The sequence below is a fragment of the Oncorhynchus tshawytscha genome, linkage group LG14 (genome assembly GCF_018296145.1).
Source record: "Oncorhynchus tshawytscha isolate Ot180627B linkage group LG14, Otsh_v2.0, whole genome shotgun sequence".
Lineage (NCBI taxonomy): Eukaryota > Metazoa > Chordata > Actinopteri > Salmoniformes > Salmonidae > Oncorhynchus > Oncorhynchus tshawytscha.
In genome coordinates, this window is record NC_056442.1 from 31,438,840 (window position 1) to 31,461,898 (window position 23,059).

Genomic DNA, 23,059 nt, shown 5'->3' on the forward strand with positions numbered 1-23,059 from the left:
ATTTACCCCAAAAAATACTGGGAGTTTATATATAGAGTGTGCGACTCTCATAATTTTTATAACTTATAGTTTATTCGCATTTAGTCAGCACCTCTACTTAAAATCATTTTCTCTGGGTGTGTGCCAGCTCATGTTGTTTATTGTACTGATCATGTCAACATCATACTTTCAAAGTCTAGCAGTCAAAGCTAACAGTCATTATCAAGAATCTCAAGTCGACAATATACTGGCAAATCCCTTTAAATCCTTGTCAAGTGAAAGGTAAATAATGAAGAGAAAATATAGATAAAACGTGCTCATCAGCAATTGGACATAAACATTACACAACAAGTTGGAAATCGCAAATTCAACAATGAGTGGTATGGAAGCATTGCAAAGCAATCACTAGCCTGCTATTCAGTGGAGTGTCTGTGTGGTCCCTTGTCTGGGATTAAGGGTCTCTTGTCCAAGCTTAAAATGATAAACAATCAACATTGGCCATGCTGTCAATGAAGCATGATTTGTGCCACACTCAAAACAACTGTTAACTCAAAACTGCGAAATCTGACTTCAGTGAGTTCAAGACAACTGGGAACTCTGGGGAAAAAACGAGCTCCAACTGGGAAAATACATTTTGAACGTTCATCCAACTCGGAATTGTAAATCCGGAACTTGGGACTCTTTCTAGAACTACGACCTGAAGATCACTGACGTCATCATGTTTCGACCTTGTTATTTTTCGAGTCCCCAGCTGCATTGAAAGCATCATAAATCCAGAGAATACCAGACTTTGATGACAAAGTTTGATGACAAAATTTGCCCACGAAGGACCGCCGCGTCACCTTCCTGTTCCTGTGAGCACAGCACAACAAGGTGAGTCTAAAAATGTATTGTATGCTGCTGCATAAATGATGTTATATGCCAGGGAGATATGTATACTGTAGGTAAGAAAGTCATACTAAGTGTACGTTGTGTAGCAAGCTGTTAGTAGCCCATGTGCATCAGTAGCCCATGTGCATCGTTCCCTTATGCCATAGTTTGTACAACTCAATTGTCAGTAGAAACCACATTTGTTTAAGCAAGTCAGTCATATCAGCTATGTTTTTTTTAAAGGCAGTAAATGAGTCTGAATGAACTGTTTCTCTGCCAGACAAGGCTTCCCTGATTACCAGGTGTAGCAGTAAGGATTCACTCCATGGTGCTGAAAAGAAAGCTCTGCTGTTAGAACAGCTTTATGTAGGCCCTAACAGTTTGTGGGCACTGTTATAGTGCAATTCATGTATTGTGTGTTGTGTAGTGGCTTTTCTGGCATACATAAAAAAAAAGAGTTTGCTCCACTAAGATTTAAATGCAAAAATCGCCACTGGACCAAGCATATTCCCAAAATAGTGCATAGGGTTCTGGTCAAATGTAGTGTACTATGTAAGGAATAGGGTGCCAACGCATACTGTTTCTCTCCCTAACAGAGCTGAACTTTTCTGGTTCTTGGTTTGCCATTGTCTCTGGGTCTTAGCAGGCATATACAGTACCAGTCAAAAGTTTGGACACCTACTCATTCAAGGGTTTTTCTTTATTTGTACTATTTTCTACATTGTAGACTAATAGTGAAGACGTCAACACTATGAAATAACACATCTGATGCAGCACTCCATCACTCTTCTTCTTGGTCAAATAGACCTTACACGGCCTGGAGATGTGTTTGGTCATTGTCCTGTTGAAAAAAAACATTATAATTCCACTAAGCGCAAACCAGATGGGATGGCATATCGCTGAAGAATGCTGTGGTAGCCATGCTGGTTAAGTGTGCCTTGAATTCTAAAGAAATCACCAACTGTGTCACCAGCAAAGCACCCCCACGTCATCACACCTCCTCAATGCTTCATGGTGGGACCCACACATGCGGAGATCATCCGTTCACCTACTCTGCGTCTCACAATTGTGTGCCTGAGAGCTCTCACCACTTGGGAACGTTTCCCTCCATTTCTCCCCACACAAATGGCCTGATTTTTTTAGTAGCCTACAAACATTTCCTAACCTGATATTCCTTCAAACATTATGCTCTGTATTATATAAAAACACTATAGCCAGAATCTGGATACCATTTAATTTATTTAGAAATGTTTAGCGTTTGTATTTCTTTTGTTTGGTACAGCCAACTTCTCTAAGTCTACTCACCATGGTTGCTGAACTGGTTTCCTCGGTGAGTGCCGGCATGTTCACAGCTTTAGGTTGAGCCCTGTTAAAGGTTGCAGCACTCTCGTTACTTGGTTTCTCCGGTTTCGGTGTGTTTTCATAGTTTATTGTAAACGCTAGTGTTTATGCATAGTATGTCATTGTTTCTAGTAACTTTCTAATGGCTGTCCATTATTATGTAAAACGAGTTTCATACTATTGCCTTTCAAGTGTGGTAATCGCTGTTATTGAGAATTTTTCTGTTTAGGTGATGCATGGATTTAAATGCCAAGTTAGGGCAGGTCCTTTTAGGATGCTGTCTCCTCATTTAGGGAAGCATGGTCAAAGTTTAGCATGGTCAGCGTCATTGAGGGCTTCAACCATGCTTCTGTCATTTTAAAGTAGTCAAAGTGGTCAACTGGGTGGGGATTCCTATTGGTTGTTGCCTCAATGGCGCTGCTGATAATGGCACAGATATAAAGATGAGTCCTCTTTTTTTATAAAGGTGAGCCCTCTGCTTTTTAGATATAACTAGCTACCACACCACACAGCCCCCCCAATAAAAAAAAACAAATTGGGGCGACCCCCTGGAGATCGCCCCCATAGAATTAGGAATTAGAATACTAGAATGGACATTAACCTTATGGTGGGATAAAGGTCAGCCATTTTGGTCCGGTAGATGGTCATCCATGGTTTGCCAGTGCAGCGATAAGATATTGTGTAAAATAATGAATTTGAAGAATTTATCTGCACTGTATGTTAGTTAGCAAGCTAGCCAGAGGAATGATTCCATAAATGTTTTTATTATCTGATAATATGCCAACATAACATTTAAACAATGTAGTCAATCCACAGCCTAACACTGTCTGAAATCAGTAGTAGATTATAGGATTTAGAAAAGTTGTAAATGTGACAAGTAGGATACTGATATTGCATCATGTAATAGCACTTTCATCTTTCCAAGAAAACAAACATTTATACATTTATGGTCTGTTTACATATATCTTAAAGGCTATTTATACAGAACAGTATAAACTGTATCTATGATTATATGGGGCAGCAGGTAGCTTAGTGGTTAGAGCGCTGGGCCAGTAACCGAAAGGTTGCTAGATTGAATCCCCGAGCTGACAAGGTACAAATCTGTTCTTCTGCCCCTGAACAAGGCAGGCAACCCACTGTTCCTTGGCCATCCTTGTAATTAAGATTTTGTTCTTAACTGACTTGCCTAATAAGACAATATTTTAGGTTTACAATGATTCTATTACACAATTTCTGATATATCACATGCCTTAGTTTCATTTTCCTGCATAAATACAATCTGGATTATGCTTTTAGTGCCATTCATACCAAGTAAACTGGTCTGGATTTCTCTCTAGAATAGCATAAGATTAGCTTTAAAACTGCATATGTTTCTCTCTGCGCCATGGCAATATGTGTAGAATTGCAGGAGATTTGCTTTAAAACAGCAACATTTTCTCTCAGCCTCATGGCAAAAATGTGCATAACAACATGAGATTAGTTATAAAATTACACATTTGCACGATTAAAAAATGTGTAGAATTGTAGGACGTTAGCTGTTTCCCCCAATGCTGCGTCATTGCAGGGGGACCCGAGAAACTGCGGTACACCACTGCTAGGTAACATGCTGTTACTATAGCTCTGCCACGTTATGCTCAGATATGTGAGTTCATTGGCATTTGCCCTGTGTTTGAGGCACTTTAGCCTTTGTCCTCAAGATAATATGACTATTTTGGACAATTAAGTTTATTGTATTATTTTTCATAATTTTTCATGAACTACGTATTTTGCATCTTGATTCAGTCTTCAACATTACCTGTTAAATAATGACCACCTGTTTTTGATCTTGATTCAGTCTTCAACATTACCTGTTAAATAATGACCACCTCTTTTTGATCTTGATTCAGTCTTCAACATTACCTGTTAAATAATGACCACCTCTTTTTGCAGCTGATCCTTTGACTTTGTCTCAACTGTTGCTGTCTAACCTCACAGAAAAGCGACACTCACACACACACACACACACACACACACACACACACACACACACACACACACACACACACACACACACACACACACACACACACACACACACACACACACACACACACACATAGCACATGTGGCCCCTAATTATAGAAAATGGCCCAGTTCAAGGCTAAAGAAAATATGGACACGGCTACTTTGTAAACTGCCGCAATATCTGTTCTGGACGGCGCTGTGAATGGAAAACATGCTTCATTGTTCAAATCAAAGCAGGTTTTTTAAATAACCTTTAAGTGTTATTAACCTGTTGGCACCAATTGATTTCACATCGCCAAAAGTTATTGCAAAATGAGTCTTTACTGTGTCGCGGTCCTTCAGTGAGAGGGGGGTAACATCCTGGTTGCATCCCAAATAGCACCCCATTCTCTACATATAGCACTACTTCTGACAGGCCCTGGTCAAAAGTAGTGCACTAAATAGGGAATAGGGTGACATTTGGGACTCAGTCTGAAACACATAATCTGTCTAAACAAATGCTGCTGCCTTCCTCTATTAGCCTGAGCCACCACGTCACAGAAGGGTGCCAGAGTTCTGACATTTCCCAAGTTTAGAGCTAAACAATCTGAAATAAAGGCCACTGTCAAACATAGTGAACATTATAGGCAGCGCTGCCCACAGATGAAACAATCCCAGATGGCCGATCCACTACCAGCCTGTTTCATCTCCTGAACCACGGCAGTGTCCCAAATGACAACCTCTTCCCTATATAGTGCACTACTTCTGACCAGAGCCCTATGGGGAACCTTGTGTGCCCTAGTCAAAAGTAGTGCACTAAATAGGGAACAGGGTGCTATTTCAAATCAAGTTTTTAAATAGTGACACGAGGAATAAATACACAGTGAATAACAAATAAAAATAACAAGTAAAAATAATAATACAGGGAGGACCAGTACCGAGTCGATGTTCCATCTTTTCTATATTCCAGGAAATTGTTTGTTAGTCGCCACAAGGTCAAATGCTATTTCTAGGGCATTTAGGGTTAAGGTTAGAGTTAGTGTTAAGGTTAGAATTACGTTAAGGGTTAGGGTTAGGAGTTAAGGTTAGTTTTAGGGTTAGGGTTAAATCAAATCAAATCAAATGTTATTTGTCACATCGAATACTACAGTGAAAAGCTTACTTACAAGCCCTTAACCAACAATGCAGTTCTAAGAAAATACCTTTAAAAAGTAAGAGATAAGAATAACAAATAATTAAAGAGCAGCAGTAAATAACAATAGCGGGGCTATATACAGGGGGTACCGGTACAGTGTCAACGTGTCAATGTGCAGGGGCACCGGTCTCGAGGTCATTGAGGTAATTATGTACATGTAGGTAGAGTTATTAAAGTGGCTATGCATAGCATAACAGAGAGTAGCAGCAGCCATGCGGTAGCAGAGAGAACAGTCTATGACTAGGGTGTGGCTGGAGTCTTTGACAATTTTTAGGGCCTTCCTCTGACACCACCTGATATAGAGGTCCTGGATGGCAGGAAGCTTGGCCCCGGTGATGTACTCGCACTATGCTCTGTAGTGCCTCGACCGGAGGCCGAGCAGTTGCCATACAAGGCAGTGATGCAACCCGTCAGGATGCTCTCGATGGTGCAGCTGTAAAACCTTTTGAGGATCTGAGGATCCATGCCAAATCTTTTCAGTAGGGTTAGGGTTAAGGTTAGGTTTTTGGGTTAAGGTTAGAGTTAAGGTTAGGGTAAGAGTACGAGTTAGGGTTAGGTGTTAGGGAAAATAGGATGTTCAATTGGATTGAATTGTGTGTCCCCATAAGGTTAGTTGTACAAGACTGTGTGTGTGTGTGTGTGTGTGTGTGTGTGTGTGTGTGTGTGTGTGTGTGTGTGTGTGTGTGTGTGTGTGTGTGTGTGTGTGTGTGTGTGTGTGTGTACGTGCGTGCGTGCATGCGTGCGTGCGTGTGGATGTGTGTGTGTGTTGGGGTGTCAGTGTAAGTACATGTGAACAGCCAACATCTTGGGAGATGTCCAATTCTTCCAAGTGGAAAAATATGCTATTATTACTCATCAAGCCTCTCAATGCTGCAATCACAGGCACATCTCTGTAAATATAATATAATAGTTTTGTGAATAATTCATAGAAGAGAAGAAGACAGTCAAATATTGAGCAGAAGTAAATCAGTGCTTGGGAATAAGATGATCAATGAGACTCATATAAGAATTTTATTTAATCTTGTAAATCTTCATCTTATTTTACTTTATTTAATCTTGGAAAAACTCTAAATGCATTTTAAGATGTTTGATAGGAGATATATTGTTAAACAAAAGTAAAGCTAGAGAAAGCACAAATCCAACGATATTCCCCCGATTATCCCTGTATCTCTTCAAAACATTTTGTTCCAACTATGTACAGATCTGTTTCTGAACGCTGCTTTATCAGAAAGTCTACGGTCAGAGTAGTTCCGACACATAGGCTGTGTTCCAAATGGCACTCTATTCCCTACATGACTTTTGACCAAGGCCCATAGGGCTCTGGTCAAAGTAGTGCACCAAATGCAATAGGGTGCCATTTGGGATGCAGACACAGACTAATCACAGCTAGTCATCAGCCTGGACTGTATGATCACAAATCCTCAAAATGAGCTTCAAATTCCATGTCAAGATTCCAGCTAATTCCAATGAAACTTCTGAGCCTTGAAGATCCGAGTGTTTGGCTGGGAGGGGGTTGGGACGCTGGGGCACTAGGGAGGGGAGCACAGGGCACGTTGGGGCGCCAGAGTCTCTCCACAAACGAAACCACAGAGTGAATTGTTAATCCGGACTGTCTGGATATTAACATGACAAGCATGAAGTAAAACTACACAAACACTCTGAATACTGTATTTAGAGGCCCGGCTGAAACAGAGCTGTCTGGAGCCACATTCTGAGGTGCCATATGTCTGTGTACGGTGGTAATGGGGACCAGAGAGTCAGGGATGTGTTACAAATAGGGTTGCAAAGGATCGGAAACTTTCTGGAAATTTCCGGAAATTGTCCAGAAATTTTCCATGGGAAGTGAATTTGGGGAATTTTGCGTAAATTCATAAAAAAAAGTGATCTTATAACAGTGAACCTTTTTTGTGGGATACACATAAGGCAATTCTAGGTCTTGTGGCATATTTTGGTTAAACTATCCATAATTCAATGGAATTGCAACCCTCTGCATGCACAGCGCATTCTTCCATCACATGTACAGCTGATTCTCAAGATCTTGCACACTAATGAGATGCTATTGAGTCCACACTACTATACTGTCTGAGCCAAGGACTACATGCTTTCTGGTAAGTTTTGATTACAATACTGGGTTGGGTGAATATATTTTATATGACATACATTATTTTTAGTTAACTCGTAAATAGTAGCCTGTAGCAAAGTGTGTTTAAATCATGTCTAACTTGTTATCAATTTCTGATGGTTAGTTTTTGCTACTATGTGGGTTTTAACTTGCTTGAGCCTACTAACTGAGGAGTGTTAATTCACCTGTTTCCATACAGTTTAATTTTAAAACATAATTAACTACATCATCTCCAGCCCTCAACCAGTATTCTACAAGAGCACAGACACAAGGGACAACAGACACACCAGTCTCTACATTGCAGATGAGCTGAAGGCATTCATCAATGACCTTGGACCACAGAAGGTATTTGCACTGGTGACAGACAATGCTGTGAACATGAAGGCTGCTTGGTCTAAACTGGAGGAGTCCTACCCTCACATCACACCCATTGGCTGTGCTGCTCATGCATTTAATCTGCTCCTCGGGGACATTATGGCACTTGAAATAATGGATACACTCTACAAGAGAGCCAAGGAAATAGTTAGGTATGTGAAGGGTCATCAAGTTAGAGCAGCAATCTACCTCACCAAGCAAAGTGAGAAGAATAAGTGCACCACATTGAAGCTGCCCAGCGACACCCATTGAGGTGGTGTTGTCATCATGTTTGACAGTCTCCTGGAGGGGAAGGAGTCTCTCCAAGAAATGGCAATATCACAGTCTGCCAATATGGACAGCCCCATCAAGAGGATCCTCCTAGATTATGTGTTTTGGGAGTGAGTGATAAGCAGCCTGAAACTCCTGAAACCTATAGCAGTAGCCATTGCAAGGTTTGAGGGAGACAATACTATCCTGTCTGATGTTCAGACTCGGCTTGCAGATGTAAGAGAAGAAATCCGTACTGCCCTGCCCACTTCACTGTTGCTCCAAGCAGAGGAAACTGCAGTTCTGAAATACATCAAAAAGCGTGAAGACTTCTGTCTGAAGGCTATACACGCCGTAGCGTGCATGATGGACCCCAAGTATGCTGGCAAGAGCATCCTGTCTGGTGCAGAGATCAACAAGGCCTATGGTGCCATCACCACCATGTCTCGCCACCTTGGCCTGGATGAGGGCAAGGTTCTTGGCAGTCTGGCGAAGTACACTTCCAAGCAAGGGCTTTGGGATAGAGATGCAATATGGCAGTCGTGCCAACATATCTCATCAGCTACCTGGTGGAAGGGACTTTGTGGATCTGAGGCTCTTTCCCCTGTTGCCTCCATCATCCTCCAAATCACGACATCAGCCGCCTCAGAGCGCAACTGGTCCTTGTTTGGGAACACACACACCAAAGCATGCAATAGGCTGACCAATACAAGGGTTGACAAATTGGTGGCCATGCGGGGAAATTTGAGGCTTTTTGAGCCTGACAACGAACCATCCTCAACTAGGTTGGAAAGTGACAGTGAAGATGAGGTCTCAGAGTCTGACGTTCAAGAGGTGGACATTGTGTCACGAACCTCGCTGAAGAGGGTGCCTCTTCCTGTTCGGGCGGGGCTCGGCGGTCGTCGTCACCGGCCTATTAGCTGCCATCGATTCCTTTTTCCGTTTGTGTTGGTTATTGGTTAATTGGGTACACCTGTTTTGTATTAGGGTTTGTTTGTAGGGTATTTAAGGGCACTAGGCCCGCTGGGTATTTGTGCGGGCTTGTTAATTGTTACTCTATGTTTGATGGTGTGATTTGCCTATTTTGTCCTGTTGTTTTGGACTGGCAACTTATATACGCCCTGTGTGTTGGCGTGATCGTTTTGGTTGCACCGGTGAAATAAATTTGATAAACGACAGAACCCTGCTCTCTGCGCCTGATTCCACCCACCACTCATAGTTATTCGTAACACATTGAGGAGGTCCAGGGAGAAGACATGGAAGCCTGAGAGGAAGATAACAAAAGCTTTAGTTTCTAGACTATAATTTTACAGATGTATGTTCAAAACATTTTGGGAGATGTGATGGATCATTGGGGATAATTCAATATTCCCTTTCTTTTGTTGTTCAGTGAAATCATCCCATGTGAAGAGTCAACTCATTTAATTAAAATTCATAACAATTTTGTATTATTATTTCTATTGGAAGGATTTAATCCTTTGCAATTATGTCTACTTGTGATAAGGTAAAAGGTTTATGTTTCTGTCTCCATATGATATGGTAAATAAATCCAATGCAAAAAACATCTACATTTAAATAGTATTAATATTAATTTGCATATATTTCTGTTAATTCCCATATATTCCCGTTAATTCCCATGGAATGTTTCCACCTCTGAATATTCCCCAAGATGTGCAACCCTAGTTCCAAATGGCACCTATGGGCCTTGGTCAAAAGTAGTACACTATAAAGCCCTATGGGTCTTGATCAAAAGTAGAGCACTATAAAGCCCTATGGATCTTGGTTAAAAGTAGAGCACTATAAAGCCCTATGGATCTTGGTTAAAAGTAGTGCACTATAAAGCCCTATGGGCCTTGGTTAAAAGTAGTGCAATAGTATGAAGCGAATAGGGTTCCATTTGGGCGGCAGATAAAGTGCTTCCACAGGGGCAGGTCAAGGTGCCAGGCAGGGAAAGCCATCCCCATCATAGAGCTCTGACGTGCGTGCCGTGTGTTCCCTGGCTATCCATGCACTCCCTCCCCTGGCCATAACAAACACACAGAGCATTGGAAAAACATAGGGCTTCTCCTTTCATGGTGAGGCCATCACACTCACTCACACACACACACACACACATACGTCCAAGAAAAGCAAGATCATCTCTTTCCCACATGAACGGAGACAGAATCAGACGGACCTGCCTACGGTATTTGATGGTCTGGGTGTTTGTGTAAGACTTTGTGCGAGCGAACAGGAAAAACATGCACTTCTCCCAGCAGGCCTTTGAACATGATCCTGTCTGATTTGATATTGCTATAGGCGTGGGAGTGTTGGAGCTGTTGCATCATTTGAAACACATGGGCACAGTGATGAGAAAGAGGAGCTGGAGGCTGGCTCCTGACCACATACAGTAACAGCTGAGAGAGGAGGTCAACTTCTATGGTTTTGTTTTCAGATGAATGACTCACATGTCATCCCTACTGTACCATTAGTAGCATGACCAACAATTCCATGTATTCATATTCCATTCCAGCATTTCCACAACAAGCCTGCTTTAAACGTTATATAAATTGACTGCCTATCTATCACTTCAACGGCAACTAGCTATTACAACAGTTATCTGTTGTGTCAACATAAAGGTCTGTTATTATCCCTAGTTAACACAATAACAAGATGAACTCATCTCTTGATCAAATATAAACTGTGCAGTTCTGAAGTTATCTGTTGTGCCATCTTAGATAGGTCTGTCACTTTCTAGCATCTCAGTTTCAGATTAAATATGTATGTGCGGGATACGCATGGTATACAATAAACCGTCTGTCATGCCGTGTGTGTAGGTGGCAGGGAAGTCAGGTGCAGGAGAATCAAACTTAGTATAATGGAGTAGTTTAATAATGTGAAACAAAAACTCCAAAACCAAAGTACATAATAAATAAATGTGGGTACAAGAACCCGTCGCACACCAATCCAGAAAACACGAACATAACAACAAACAATCTTTGACACGGACATGAGGGGAAACAGAGGTTTAAATATACAACATAATAATGAATGGGATTGGAACCAGGTGTGTAGGAAGACAAGACAAAACCAATGGAAAATGAAACATGGATCAATGATGGCTAGAAGACTGGTGACGTCGACCGGCGAGCAAAGCCCGTACAAGGAGAGACATCGACTTCAGCAGAACTGAAGGTGGAAGATCGGTTATAAAATCCACAGACAGGTGCGACCATGGCCGTTGTGGAACGGGTAAGGGTTGTAACTCACCTCTGGTCAGGTGTCTAGGATCCTTGTACTGGGCGCACACTGAGCAGGAGGAAACATAAACCCTCACGTCCTTAGCTAAAGTGGGCCACCAGTACCTTCCACTAAGACAGTGCACCGTCCGACCGATCCCAGGATGACCAGTTGGAGTGTGATGTGTGGGCCCAATAGATCAGCCGATCGCGGACAGCAGACGGAACATACAGACGCCCAGCTGGACACTGAGGGGGGAACGGGCTCTGTGCGTAATGCCCGCTCAATGTCCGCGTCCAGCTCCCACACTACCGGCACCACCAAACAAGAGGCCGGGAGTATGGGAGTGGGATCCATGGACCGCTCCTCTGTGTCATACAACCGGGACAGTGCGTCTGCCTTAACATTCTGTGAGCCTGGTCTGTAAGAGAGTGTAAACACAAAACGGGTGAAAAACATGGCCCACCTTGCCTGGCGAGGATTAATTCTCCTCGCTGCCCGGATATACTCCAGATTGCGGTGGTCAGTCCAGATGAGAAAGGGGTGTTTAGCCCCCTCAAGCCAATGTCTCCACACCTTCAAAGCCTTAACAACAGCCAACAGCTCCCGGTCCCCCACATCATAGTTTCCCTCCGCCGGGCTGAGCTTCTTAGAGAAGAAGGCACAGGGGCGGAGTTTCGGTGGCATACCCGAGCGCTGAGAGAGCACAGCTCCTATCCCAGCCTCGGACGTGTCCACCTTCACCATGAACGCCAAAGAGGGATCCGGATGGGCCAACACAGGAGCCGAGGGAAAAAGAGCCTTCAGGTGCCTAAAAGCCCCGTCCGCCTCAGCTGACCACTGCAAGCGCACCGGGCCTCCCTTCAGCAGTGAGGTAATGGGAGCAGCTACCTGACCAAAACCCCGGATAAACCTAGCGCACCAGGGACACATGCTCGGCGCGTGTAGCGGAGTATATCAGAATGTCATCGATATAGACCACTACACCCTGCCCGTGTAGGACCCTGAAAATCTCATCTACAAAGGATTGGAAGACCGTACGTCATGACGATGTACTCATAATGCCCTGAGGTGGTACTAAATGCCATCTTCCACTCATCTCCCTCCCAGATAAGCACCAGGTTGTACGCACTCCTGAGATCCAGTTTAGTGAAGAAGCGCGCCCCGTGCATTGACTCAATCGCCATGGCGATGAGAGGTAGCGGTTAACTGTACCTCACCATGATTTTATTGAGATCTCTATAGTCAATGCACTGGCGCAGACCTCCATCCTTCTTCTTCACAAAAAAGAAACTCGAGGAGATTGGTGAAGTGGAGGACCGAAAGTACCCCTGAAGCAGGGATTCGAAGACATATGTCTCCATAGCCACCGTCTCCGCTTGCGACAGGGGATACATGTGACTCCTGGGAAGTGCAGCGTCTACCAGGAGATCTATCACACAGTCTCCCCATCGATGGGGTGGTAATTGAGTCGCCTTCTTTTTACAGAAGGCGACTGCCAAATCTGCATATTCTGGGGGAATGTGCACGGTGGAGACCTGGTCTGGACTTTCCTAAACACCTACCTGAGCACTCTTGCGACCACCCCGTGAGAGCCCTGTGTGGCCAAGAAACAGTGGGGTTATGATAAGCTAACAGGGTAGACCCAGCACCACGGGATACGCAGGAGAGTCAATAAGGAAAAGACTCATCTTTTCCGTGTGACCCCCCTGCATCACCATACTCAAAGGTGCGGTGGCCTCCCTGATAAGCCCTGACCCTAATGTTTGACTATCTAAGGCGTGAACGGGGAAAGGCACATCCACGGAAACAATAGGGGTCCCTAAACTATGAGCTAACACTTTATCAATGAAATTCCCAGCGGCACCTGAATCTACTAGCGCCTTATGATGGGAACAAGGGGAAAATTCAGGAAAAGTGACAGACACAAATATATGTGCGACAGAGGGCTCTGGGTGAGAATGGTGCCAGCTCACCTGGGGTGACGCAAGAGCACCCTGCCTGCTGCCTCGATTCCCAGAGGCACCAACCCGGCACCGACCAGCAGTGTGCCCTCTACAGCCACAGATGGTGCACGAGCGGGAACCCCCTCCGGTCCCCATGCGCACCGTCCCTCCCAGCTCCATGGGCATCGGAGAGGGGGTGCGGGAGGATGGAACCACCAGACCCCGATCTGGACGTCCGCGAGTAGCCAGCAGGTTGTACAGCCAGATGGACAGGTCCACCAGCTGGTCAGAGCTGAGGGTGGTGTCTCTGCAGGCCAGCTCCTGATGGACGTCCTCGTGCAGACTGCAGTGGTATTGGTCGATCAGGGCCCTGTTGTTCCATCCCGCGCCGGCAGCCAGGGTCCTAAACTCCAGGGCGCTCCTCGTCTCCTGCCTCAGATGATAGAGATGCTCACCCGCCGCTCTGTCCTCGGGTGGGTGGTCGAAGACTGCCCGGAAACAGAGGGTGAACGCCTCAAAATCGTCCAACGCCGCATCCTCCCCTTCACACACGGCGCTGGCCCACTCCAGTGCTTTCCCGGTGAGGCACGAGACGAGGGCGAAACCCTTCTCACGGTCCGATGGAGCTGGTTGGACAGTGGCCAGATAAAGGTTTAATTGCAGGAGGAAACCCTGGCAGTTGGCAGCACTTCCATCGTACCCCTGTTGCATGGGTAGACGGATCCCACTGGGTTCAGGTGGTAAAGGAGCGCCCAGGATAGACTACGGTTGTGCTGGTGGAGGCACTGGAAGAACTCCCTGTCTCTCCCAGTGGTCCATATTCTGGACAATGCGATCCTTGGCGACGCCCAGATGGTAAAGCTTCTCCGTATGCTCCTGGATGCGTTCCTCCACCTCCATGTCCAGGGTATTTTCTCCTGCTGACTTCATATTTAGGGTCAGATATTCTGTCATGTCGTGTGTGTAGGTGGCAGGCAAGTCAGGCGCGGGAGAATCAAACTTAGGATAATGGAGTAGTTTAATAACGTGAAACAAAAACTCCAAAACCAAAGTACATAATAAATAAATGTGGGTACAAGAACCCGTCGCACACCAATCCAGAAAACACGAACATAACAACAAACAATCTCTGACACGGACATGAGGGGAAACAGAGGTTTAAATATACAACATAATAATGAATGGGATTGGAACCAGGTGTGTAGGAAGACAAGACAAAACCAATGGAAATTTAAACATGGATCAATGATGGCTAGAAGACCGGTGACGTTGACTGCCAAGCACCGACCTGTACAAGGAGAGGCATCGACTTCAGCAGAAGAAACAACAAAATGCTTACTTGCAGGTTCCTTATCAGCAAAGCAACAACAATAAGAAATAATAAAATATAACAATATGAACATAAAGTAAATGGCTCAGTAGAAAAGAATACATATCTTAGCATAAGTATAATACAGGAAGGAACAATTTATGTATATATATGTGTGTGTGTGTGTGTGTGTGTGTGTGTGTGTGTGTGTGTGTGTGTGTGTGTGTGTGTGTGTGTGTGTGTGTGTGTGTGTGTGTGTGTGTGTGTGTGTGTGTGTGTGTGTGTGTGTGTGTGTGTGTGTGTGTGTGTCTGTGTGAGTGAGTGCATGTGTACTAAGGTGTGGAGGATCAGAGCAGTTGGTCAGTCCTGTTCAAGTGTTCAGCAGTCTGATGGCTTGAAGATAGAAACTGTCAATGAGCCTGTTGGTATCAGACTTCATGCTCCGATACCATCTGCCCAACGGTAAGGGAGATAACAGCTCATGGCTGGGGTGTGTGGGGTCCTTGATGATGTTGCGGGCCTTCCTCAGGCACCCTTTCAAGTAGATGTCCTGGATGGGTGGGAGCACAGTTCAAGTTATGTACTGGGCCATCTTCACCACCCGCTGGACGGCCTTGCGGTCGTGGAAAGAGCAATTCCCATACCAGGACGTGATGCAACCGGTCAGGACGCTCTCGATGGTGCAACGGTAGTATTTGGAGAGGACCCGGGGACGGCATTCCGAATTTCCTCAGACGCCTTAGGAAGTAGAGCCGCTGTTGCGCCCTCTTAACAAGAGTGGTGGTGTTGTGGTCCATGTCAAGTCTTCAGTGATGTGGAAGCAGAGGAAGTTAAAACTTGTGACTCTCTCTACTGCAGTTCCTTTGATGTGGATCGAGGCATGTTCCATCACTGCTTCCTCAAGTCAACAATCAACTATTTTGTTTTGCTGATGTTGAGGGCGAGGTAGATGTTTAAAAGATGAACTCGTCACTAACCATTCACAGTTTCTACTAACAGATGTTTGAAGTCATACTATTATAACAGACACATGTTAAGCAGATCATGACTTGTGGAATCATTGCCTAATCTAAAACCTCAGTCTGAGTGTCTGAAACACTGACGATGAGGGGCATATAAACACCTAGCTGTAGGTACTGTAGGTAGCTAGAGTTTCCTTAAACCACTAGCGTGCGTGTGTTTGTGTGTGTACTGTACCAGTCCAGAGGCACGAAGGCTCCACTGAGCAGATGCTTCACGACTCTCTGTCTTGGGGGAAACATACTCTGATACACCAGGGGCCAGTAAAACTATGACAAACCATACCAGGAGCCCAAAATAGGTCTATGTCCCAAATGGCACCCTATTCCCTATTTAGTGCACTAATTTTGACCAGTGCCCTATGTGCCTTTTGGGACAAACTCTAGGGCATGCCTGGTCAGCTTTAGAGGAAAATGTTCTGGCTGTGTTGTTACAACAATCCTGTCAAAAATAACCAGGAAATCCATAAATGATTGGCTTTGCTGTGTCAGACCAAGACTAGAGACTGCCAAGTAGATATGACCATCAAAGGCTGACCTGTACACTTTCAAAGTACAATGTAGCTGTATACTTCTGTTATTACTATAGTTAGCTTCCATACAATGTTAATATATACTTCTGTTACGGCTGTAAAAAAAACAACAACCAGGAAATCAATCAGAAAGTCTTGGCTCTACTGTGCTGTTGTGTTCATTCCCCTCCATACAGTATGTTATAAACCCTTTATCCTCATCATCACCCCAGGCACAGAGGCACACTGCAAATAAAGTCAAATAATTACTTCATCATGGAGCTTCTGGGACTTGACTGATGACATAATCCTTGGATTGTCATGAAAGCCACAGCCCAGGTCTCAGGCTGCGGTTTCATCCAACAATTCTGCATCATTTCCTTCACTGTTTTCTTTGTAAACTATATACAGTTTTTCTCCTCAGTCCAGCCACTCTACAGTGAATGGCTTTAGCACAACTTTTTCCTTGGCTTTAGTCTCCTGTGATTGGAACGCATCAGATTTAACCAATGGCTGCTTGCGAACTCATATTCAGGAAATGAATGGGCCAATCATCAAAGCACTCAGACGATGCACCTAGCACTCAGGCCTCCCAAAGATACAGCCTATAGGCTTTAGCTCAGTGAGCTAGCATAGTATTTTGGCATGCACTATCTTTCTATAAGAGAACACCAAATTATACAAGAGCTCTATCTATCTATCTATCTATCTATCTATCTATCTATCTATCTATCTATCTATCTATCTATCTATCTATCTATCTATCTATCTATCTATCTATCTATCTATCTATCTATCTATCTATCTATCTATCTATCTATCTATCTATCTATCTATCGCTTTGAGCTTCACTGATATGAGACATACTTGGAAATCCACTCCATTGGGAGCTAATGACTGTCATTGTTACCTCAACTATTATTAAATTATTATCGATGAGGACCAGGAATATGCCTTGGCCCTCCCCTCATAACTGACAACATGCTGCAGGGTTCTCTGACACAACACTGGCACCCAGGAGGGAAAACACCAACATTATATTTTAACTGATGAATGCGTGGAGAGAGAGGGAAGAAGAGAGGAGAGAGCGAGAAAAGAAGGGAAAACGTCAGCGTACTGGTCTGCCAGACAGTGCTCCAAGACAATCCAGAAGGAGGATGACTTTGGAGCACCATGGGAACCAGCATACTAACAGATAGTGGCAGAGTCCAGAAGGGCACCTTATTCCCTATATCTAGTGCATTACTTTTGACCAGAGACCTATGGTCAGAGAATATTGGCTATAAGCCTATGAGAGGAGACCTATGGGCTCTGGTCAAAAGTAATGCACTATATAAGGAATAGGGTGCCATTTCGAGTGCAAACAACCTGTTTAGGGATATGGAACCCAATTGAGTTGAAATGAATGAATTAGACATTAGTGAAAGGATTGCGAGGAACACAGTGATTCACATCAAACCCTAATGAACAGAGCCCTGTTGACACTGTAATGAATATGACCTACTACAACCTTCTGACTGTCAGTATGTAGTAATCTACAGGACCAACAGTGAATTGTGACACAATGGCACAGCATTACACCCCAGCCAACAATAGAATTCAATGGATAAACCAATTTGAGAGGAATGTTTTGTAGATAAAGGGGGAAGAAAAAATACCCAATGGCACCCTATTCCCTACATAGTGCACTAGCCTACTTTTGACCAGAACCCTATAAAGTGCACTATATAGGGAATAGGGTGCCATTTGGGAAGCACACCAAGTACAGTGGAGAGACATCCTAGTGAATTATTTGACTGATGGACAGAGTATTATTAAGGTAATTGGTTGAGATTGGTATGGTGTTGTTTGTCTTTGACTGCATGGTGACGTTGCCAATGGAAATGTGCTCTAAGTTTAGACCATGACGGGTAGCCTACCACAGATTTGAATTCTAATCTAAAACATAATATTATTCCTCAATCATTTCAGAAAACCACAAATAATCGCTTTAAAGGTTTGATGTGTTTTTGTTATAATCATATTATTGTTGTGTGGTTGTGTGGTTGTATGACTCTGACTGCCTTTAGAATGTCTTAAATTATATTAACTGGCAAAGCAAGGAGAGCTAGACCTCAGAAATGTATATGTGTCATTCTTTGTTACATAATTAGTGTTTGCTTGGAAGGTTCTTCTAAAAGTTCAAACGGTTTAAATAGTATAGCCTACAGATTAGGATCTCAGCTAGAGCTATTGATCCTACAGTCTGTGTTCTCTTTTCTTGCAAACAATGCAATATAACGTAGGGCCTATTGTTAAATGGCCTGTTGTTAAATAGCCTAAATATCCATCTTTTTTCTCTCCCTTTTACATCCAATACTTAAAGCTCCCCCCTTCAGGAGAGTTGGCAGCAGTAGCCTAGTGTTATGCCGTCTGTAAGAAGTGATTGCCCCCACAGAGGGAAACAAAAGTTAGAGTTAGAACAGCAATGAGCAGAGAGGAGAGCATTCAGTCAGGGACAGATGGTTTGGGTTATAATGAGAATCGGTTTTCAGGCAGCCGTTCCACGGTCCTGCTTGCCTGTCGATAGAAGTTTCACTAGTCGGGATAATCATTAGACGATACATAATGTGTCAAGACCTAAACATCGCTGACAGCTGTCCCGTCCATGGGTCCTGTTGACTTCTCAAATATACATCTATTTAAGCTTTTTTTAACAGCGCTGTTTGACAATAAATGTGATGACTGTATAACTAATCAGGGTCAAATACCCAAAATAAAGATGCAAAGACAAAAACCTGGAGTAAATTATAGAAAACTTATAACACATTGTAAACACTTAAAAAACGTGAACTTTTGCACTTTGGACCCGAAAGAATAAAAACAATGTGTATGGGAAAAAAAGAGGAAAGAAGACAAACGAAGAGATTCATCTTTAAAAGCATCCAAGCTTTAAAATTGTCTCGTTAACATGATTGACTGTGTGTGATGAGGTACATGATAATGTGCTAGCCTATTCTGCACATGACAACAACGCAACGATTTGCGCTCAAGTTTTAGCCTAATAAAACGTCCATGTAACTAGTGCAATGTATAACAACGTATAAACGTATCGCAACAAAGTATAATCATTACCCGGTAGTCTTCAGCTAGCGAGGTGAGACAGACATTTGACAGTAGTAGAACACTGCAACCAGGACTTACATTCATCTGCTCCTTTTCTGCCACTGAGCGCACGCACGTCCGTTAGCAAATATCCCAACAATAACGGTAGCTTCTTTAAACAAATCCCTTGTGGAGTGAAAAAGGCAGAGTAAAAATCTAAACTAAAGTCAAAAAACTCCTAAATTAAATCCATTTCCAAAAGACAAAGCGGTATCCTTTCTAAACGATCCTTTAGGATGGTGAATGCGTTTTCACTCCAACAACCTCTTGTGATTTATTCTGTACCCTATTCCTTGTCAGGTGGCGAGGGATAGGCAATTCAAAATAACTTTTTCCGCGACCGTTTCCTTAGTATGGTTAAAATGTTGTAGTCAGGACGTTATCAACTTCTCGGCATCGGGACAGCATCCACACTAACAATTACTGCAGCGTCTTTTTGCAGAGCTGCTGCTGCCTCCCCTTGCGCGGAGTGAAACCCGAAACCTCTCTATGGCTATGGACAGCCCTCCTTCAGATTGTGCTAATTTATTAAACACGTGCAGAAGTGTAAGGTTATGTTGCTTGACAGCGCCGTGGTAGAGAGAGATGCCTCTGAGAGAGCAGAGGAGAGGAGAGGTGGACATTTCTGAACTCTGGTGCCACCAAGCTATGTAAAAGGGAAGTGCAAACCAATCTTCAGAATGTCTTTCAGTTCTAAATATCTCATACTCGATGAGCTGCTTGGGCTACTCTGACCCATCTGTATTCGGTAAATTACCTTTCATTTGCATGGTGAAGTAGGCTAAATGAAATGCTTCAGAATCACAATTATGTAATTGATTGGCAACATATTTTTTCTTCATCATAACCATCGACAAATATCACACAAAATCACAGAAAAGGGGACATAATGTTTACTGTTCATTTTTTATTGTTTATTGTTTATTTAACTCTTGTATATGATCTACCTCACATGCTTTGCAATTTAACACATGTTTCCCATGCCAATAAAGCCCCTTGAATTGAATTGAATTGAATTGGAGCATGCCAAAATTCAGCTCCAGTTGACCTCCATGACAAGTTTGACATTGTTATGAGAACAGAAGGGTTTTTCCCTCTCAGACAATAAAAGGTGTGAAGGACATCACATGTAGAACGACCAGACAGACACAGCCCTGTTAGAAAAAGAGAGCAAGACTACTGGTTGTGTCCCAAATGGCAACCTATTCTCTATATATTGGACTATGTTTGACCAAAGTCCTATTGGTCCTGGTCTAAAGTAGTGCACTACAAAGGGAATAGGGTGCTATTTGGGACGTATCCCTGCTCTCGTGTTTTGTCACCGAGCCCTGTTCTTCTCTCCATCTGGCGACTGCTTGGTTGAGAGGAGCATGTTACAGCTCCGGTCGTTCATGCATCCAAAATGGAACCCTATTCCCTATATACTGCACTACGTTTGACCAGGGCCTGTAGGGCTCTGGTCAACAGTAATGCACTATGCAGAGAATAGGGTGCCATTTGGGACGCAGCCTATGTTATTGCTCTATGTTCCTGATTCAGTTTTCTCTCTGGAAGAGCCATTCTTTTATCCTCTACAGAGCCGGAGCCATGGCCTTGGATACCTTCCTGGTGCTATCAATCAGTAGAAACTCAACTTAAACCTATGTCGTTCTACATTCACAACCTGACAATCATAAGAGTATGGACGAGGAACCATGGGTTGGAGTTAATTTTTCATTCACTTCCCTTACTGTGACAGCTGCTTGACATGTCTTGGCTGTTCAAATCCAGGTCTGAATAGTCACATAATATGAATCTGTTTTTATCTGTGTCCCAACTCCTCTAGCTGCCAATACTGTGAAAATAGTCTTCAGTTATTTCCTACAATGGAGACACATCCATATATTCCCATTCATTTATGTGGCTCTATACATTCAAATGAAATGTTTTCTCACTATCTGGCCATCAGAAAACAGAAACTGAAGATCAATTTGTGCTTGGCCACATGTCAAGAACAACTAAAAGGCTTAAATAACTATTACAGCTGTCTTCCTGGTATGTCTGCAGATGGTAACTGTGTTTTGACATGAGAGAGATTAAGAGGATATGTCTCAATGTGTTTACTAGATTGAGATACTATATGCTTTGGGGTATTAAAATAGAAAATGAAGTTATCCTGAAAAACACACTGCTCAGTTTATTTATATGAATGGCATTTGGAAGAGAGACAGAGCTGGCAACGACACACAAGCGCTCGCTTTCTCTCTCTCTCTCTCTCTCTCTCTCTCACACACACACACACACACACACACACACACACACACACACACACACACACACACACACACACACACACACACACACACACACACACACACACACACACACACACACACACACACACACACACACACACACACACACACACACACACATATACATAAATTGGATGCGTCTTCTGCTAGACAGGACATGCAGGAGTATTTCCTCCTTCCGACTGGTTTTCTTTTCAATATATTTCAGTACATTTTTGTTAATACTCAAGTGGGAAAATAATAAACATTTCAGAATGAATCTGGCACAGATCATCTCTCATATTGAACTCTGTAATAACACAATAACATCCTTCTACATTTATCCTCATCAACGAAACATTATATCACTCGTCACAGTCATTTACCTCCCTGTTCTAATAGACAAACCAATGGACTGGCTTTCAACCCAGATCCTCTGCATGCCTCAAGACTGTTAGCCCACTGAGCTAGGCAGTAGCTCTGGGAGGTTAACAAACACAAGTCTCCAGGTCTCAGGCAATGTTACTCATCATGCGAATGTAGTTTTTCAAACCACCTCTGTTACAAAATCATCGACACATTATCACATTTGCACCAGTTTACAACGTAACATCTACTTCCTTTGCATACTCTTCTTCTTTAGATAAATGGGGCGAGGGTCCTTCCTAGCTAGCTAGAGATAGGGCCATCGCTGTGAAGTCACATCATTGCGTTTGGACCTTAAACACACATACATCACTGCATATTTGTTCTATTACATTACCAGGATAATAAGCCCAGTATCCAGCCAAGTTATTTTATGTGCTTCTCCTCTCTAGTCTCTACCAACAACCTGTCAGAGCCTTGTGCTGATGGGACCTTTATTCAAAACAGACTCCTCAACCTGGAACCACTCATAACTGGGCTGCATGTTGTACCGCGTACTAAATGGCACCGTATTCCCTACATTGTGCACTACTTCTGACCAGAGTCCTATGGAGCTGCCGCCATGGGCCCTGGTCAAAAGTTGTGCACTATATAGGGAATAGTGTACCATTTCGGACACAGGCTTAAAAGACTAGCCTCCTCCTCACAGGATACCATTAGGGAGGACCATTGCATGCCTCAGTTAAAACTGGAGGTAACTAAGCTTGTGTAAAAGAGCAACAGCAGCAACAGATAAATCTCCAGTTGGATTTGTTGTTAGTTTGTAAGATGACAGCGATCTGATTGGAGACATCTATCTGGACATAGAGGAGAACAGATGTTTACAATGTAGCTGAATACTGGAGGGAAATAATGCAAACAAATAGGCTCAGCTCTCTGTCTGTCTGTCCTTTATCTCTGTCTGACTCTTATTTTTTTATTTTTTTATTTAACTAAGCAAGTCAGTGAAGAACTAATTCTTACTTACAATGAAGGCCTACCCCGGACAACACTGGGCCAATTGTACACTGCCCTATGGGACTCCCAATCATGGCCAGCTGTGATGCAGCCTGGATTCAAACCAGGTACTGCAATGATGCCTCTTGCACTGAGATGTC

General features: G+C 43.4%; 1 protein-coding gene across 4 annotated transcripts in view; it reads right to left on the minus strand.

Moving 5' to 3' along the window:
- The window catches only part of LOC112267417 (protocadherin-16-like), a 210,692-nt gene extending 190,964 nt beyond the window's left edge, over window positions 1–19,728 (minus strand). For all 4 annotated transcript variants that reach the window (XM_042297354.1, XM_042297353.1, XM_042297352.1 and 1 more), the window contains exon 1: window positions 19,303–19,728. The gene's annotated coding sequence lies outside the window, so the exon portion shown is untranslated. The remainder of the gene's footprint in view (window positions 1–19,302) is intronic.
- Between the last annotated feature and the right edge of the window lie 3,331 nt (window positions 19,729–23,059).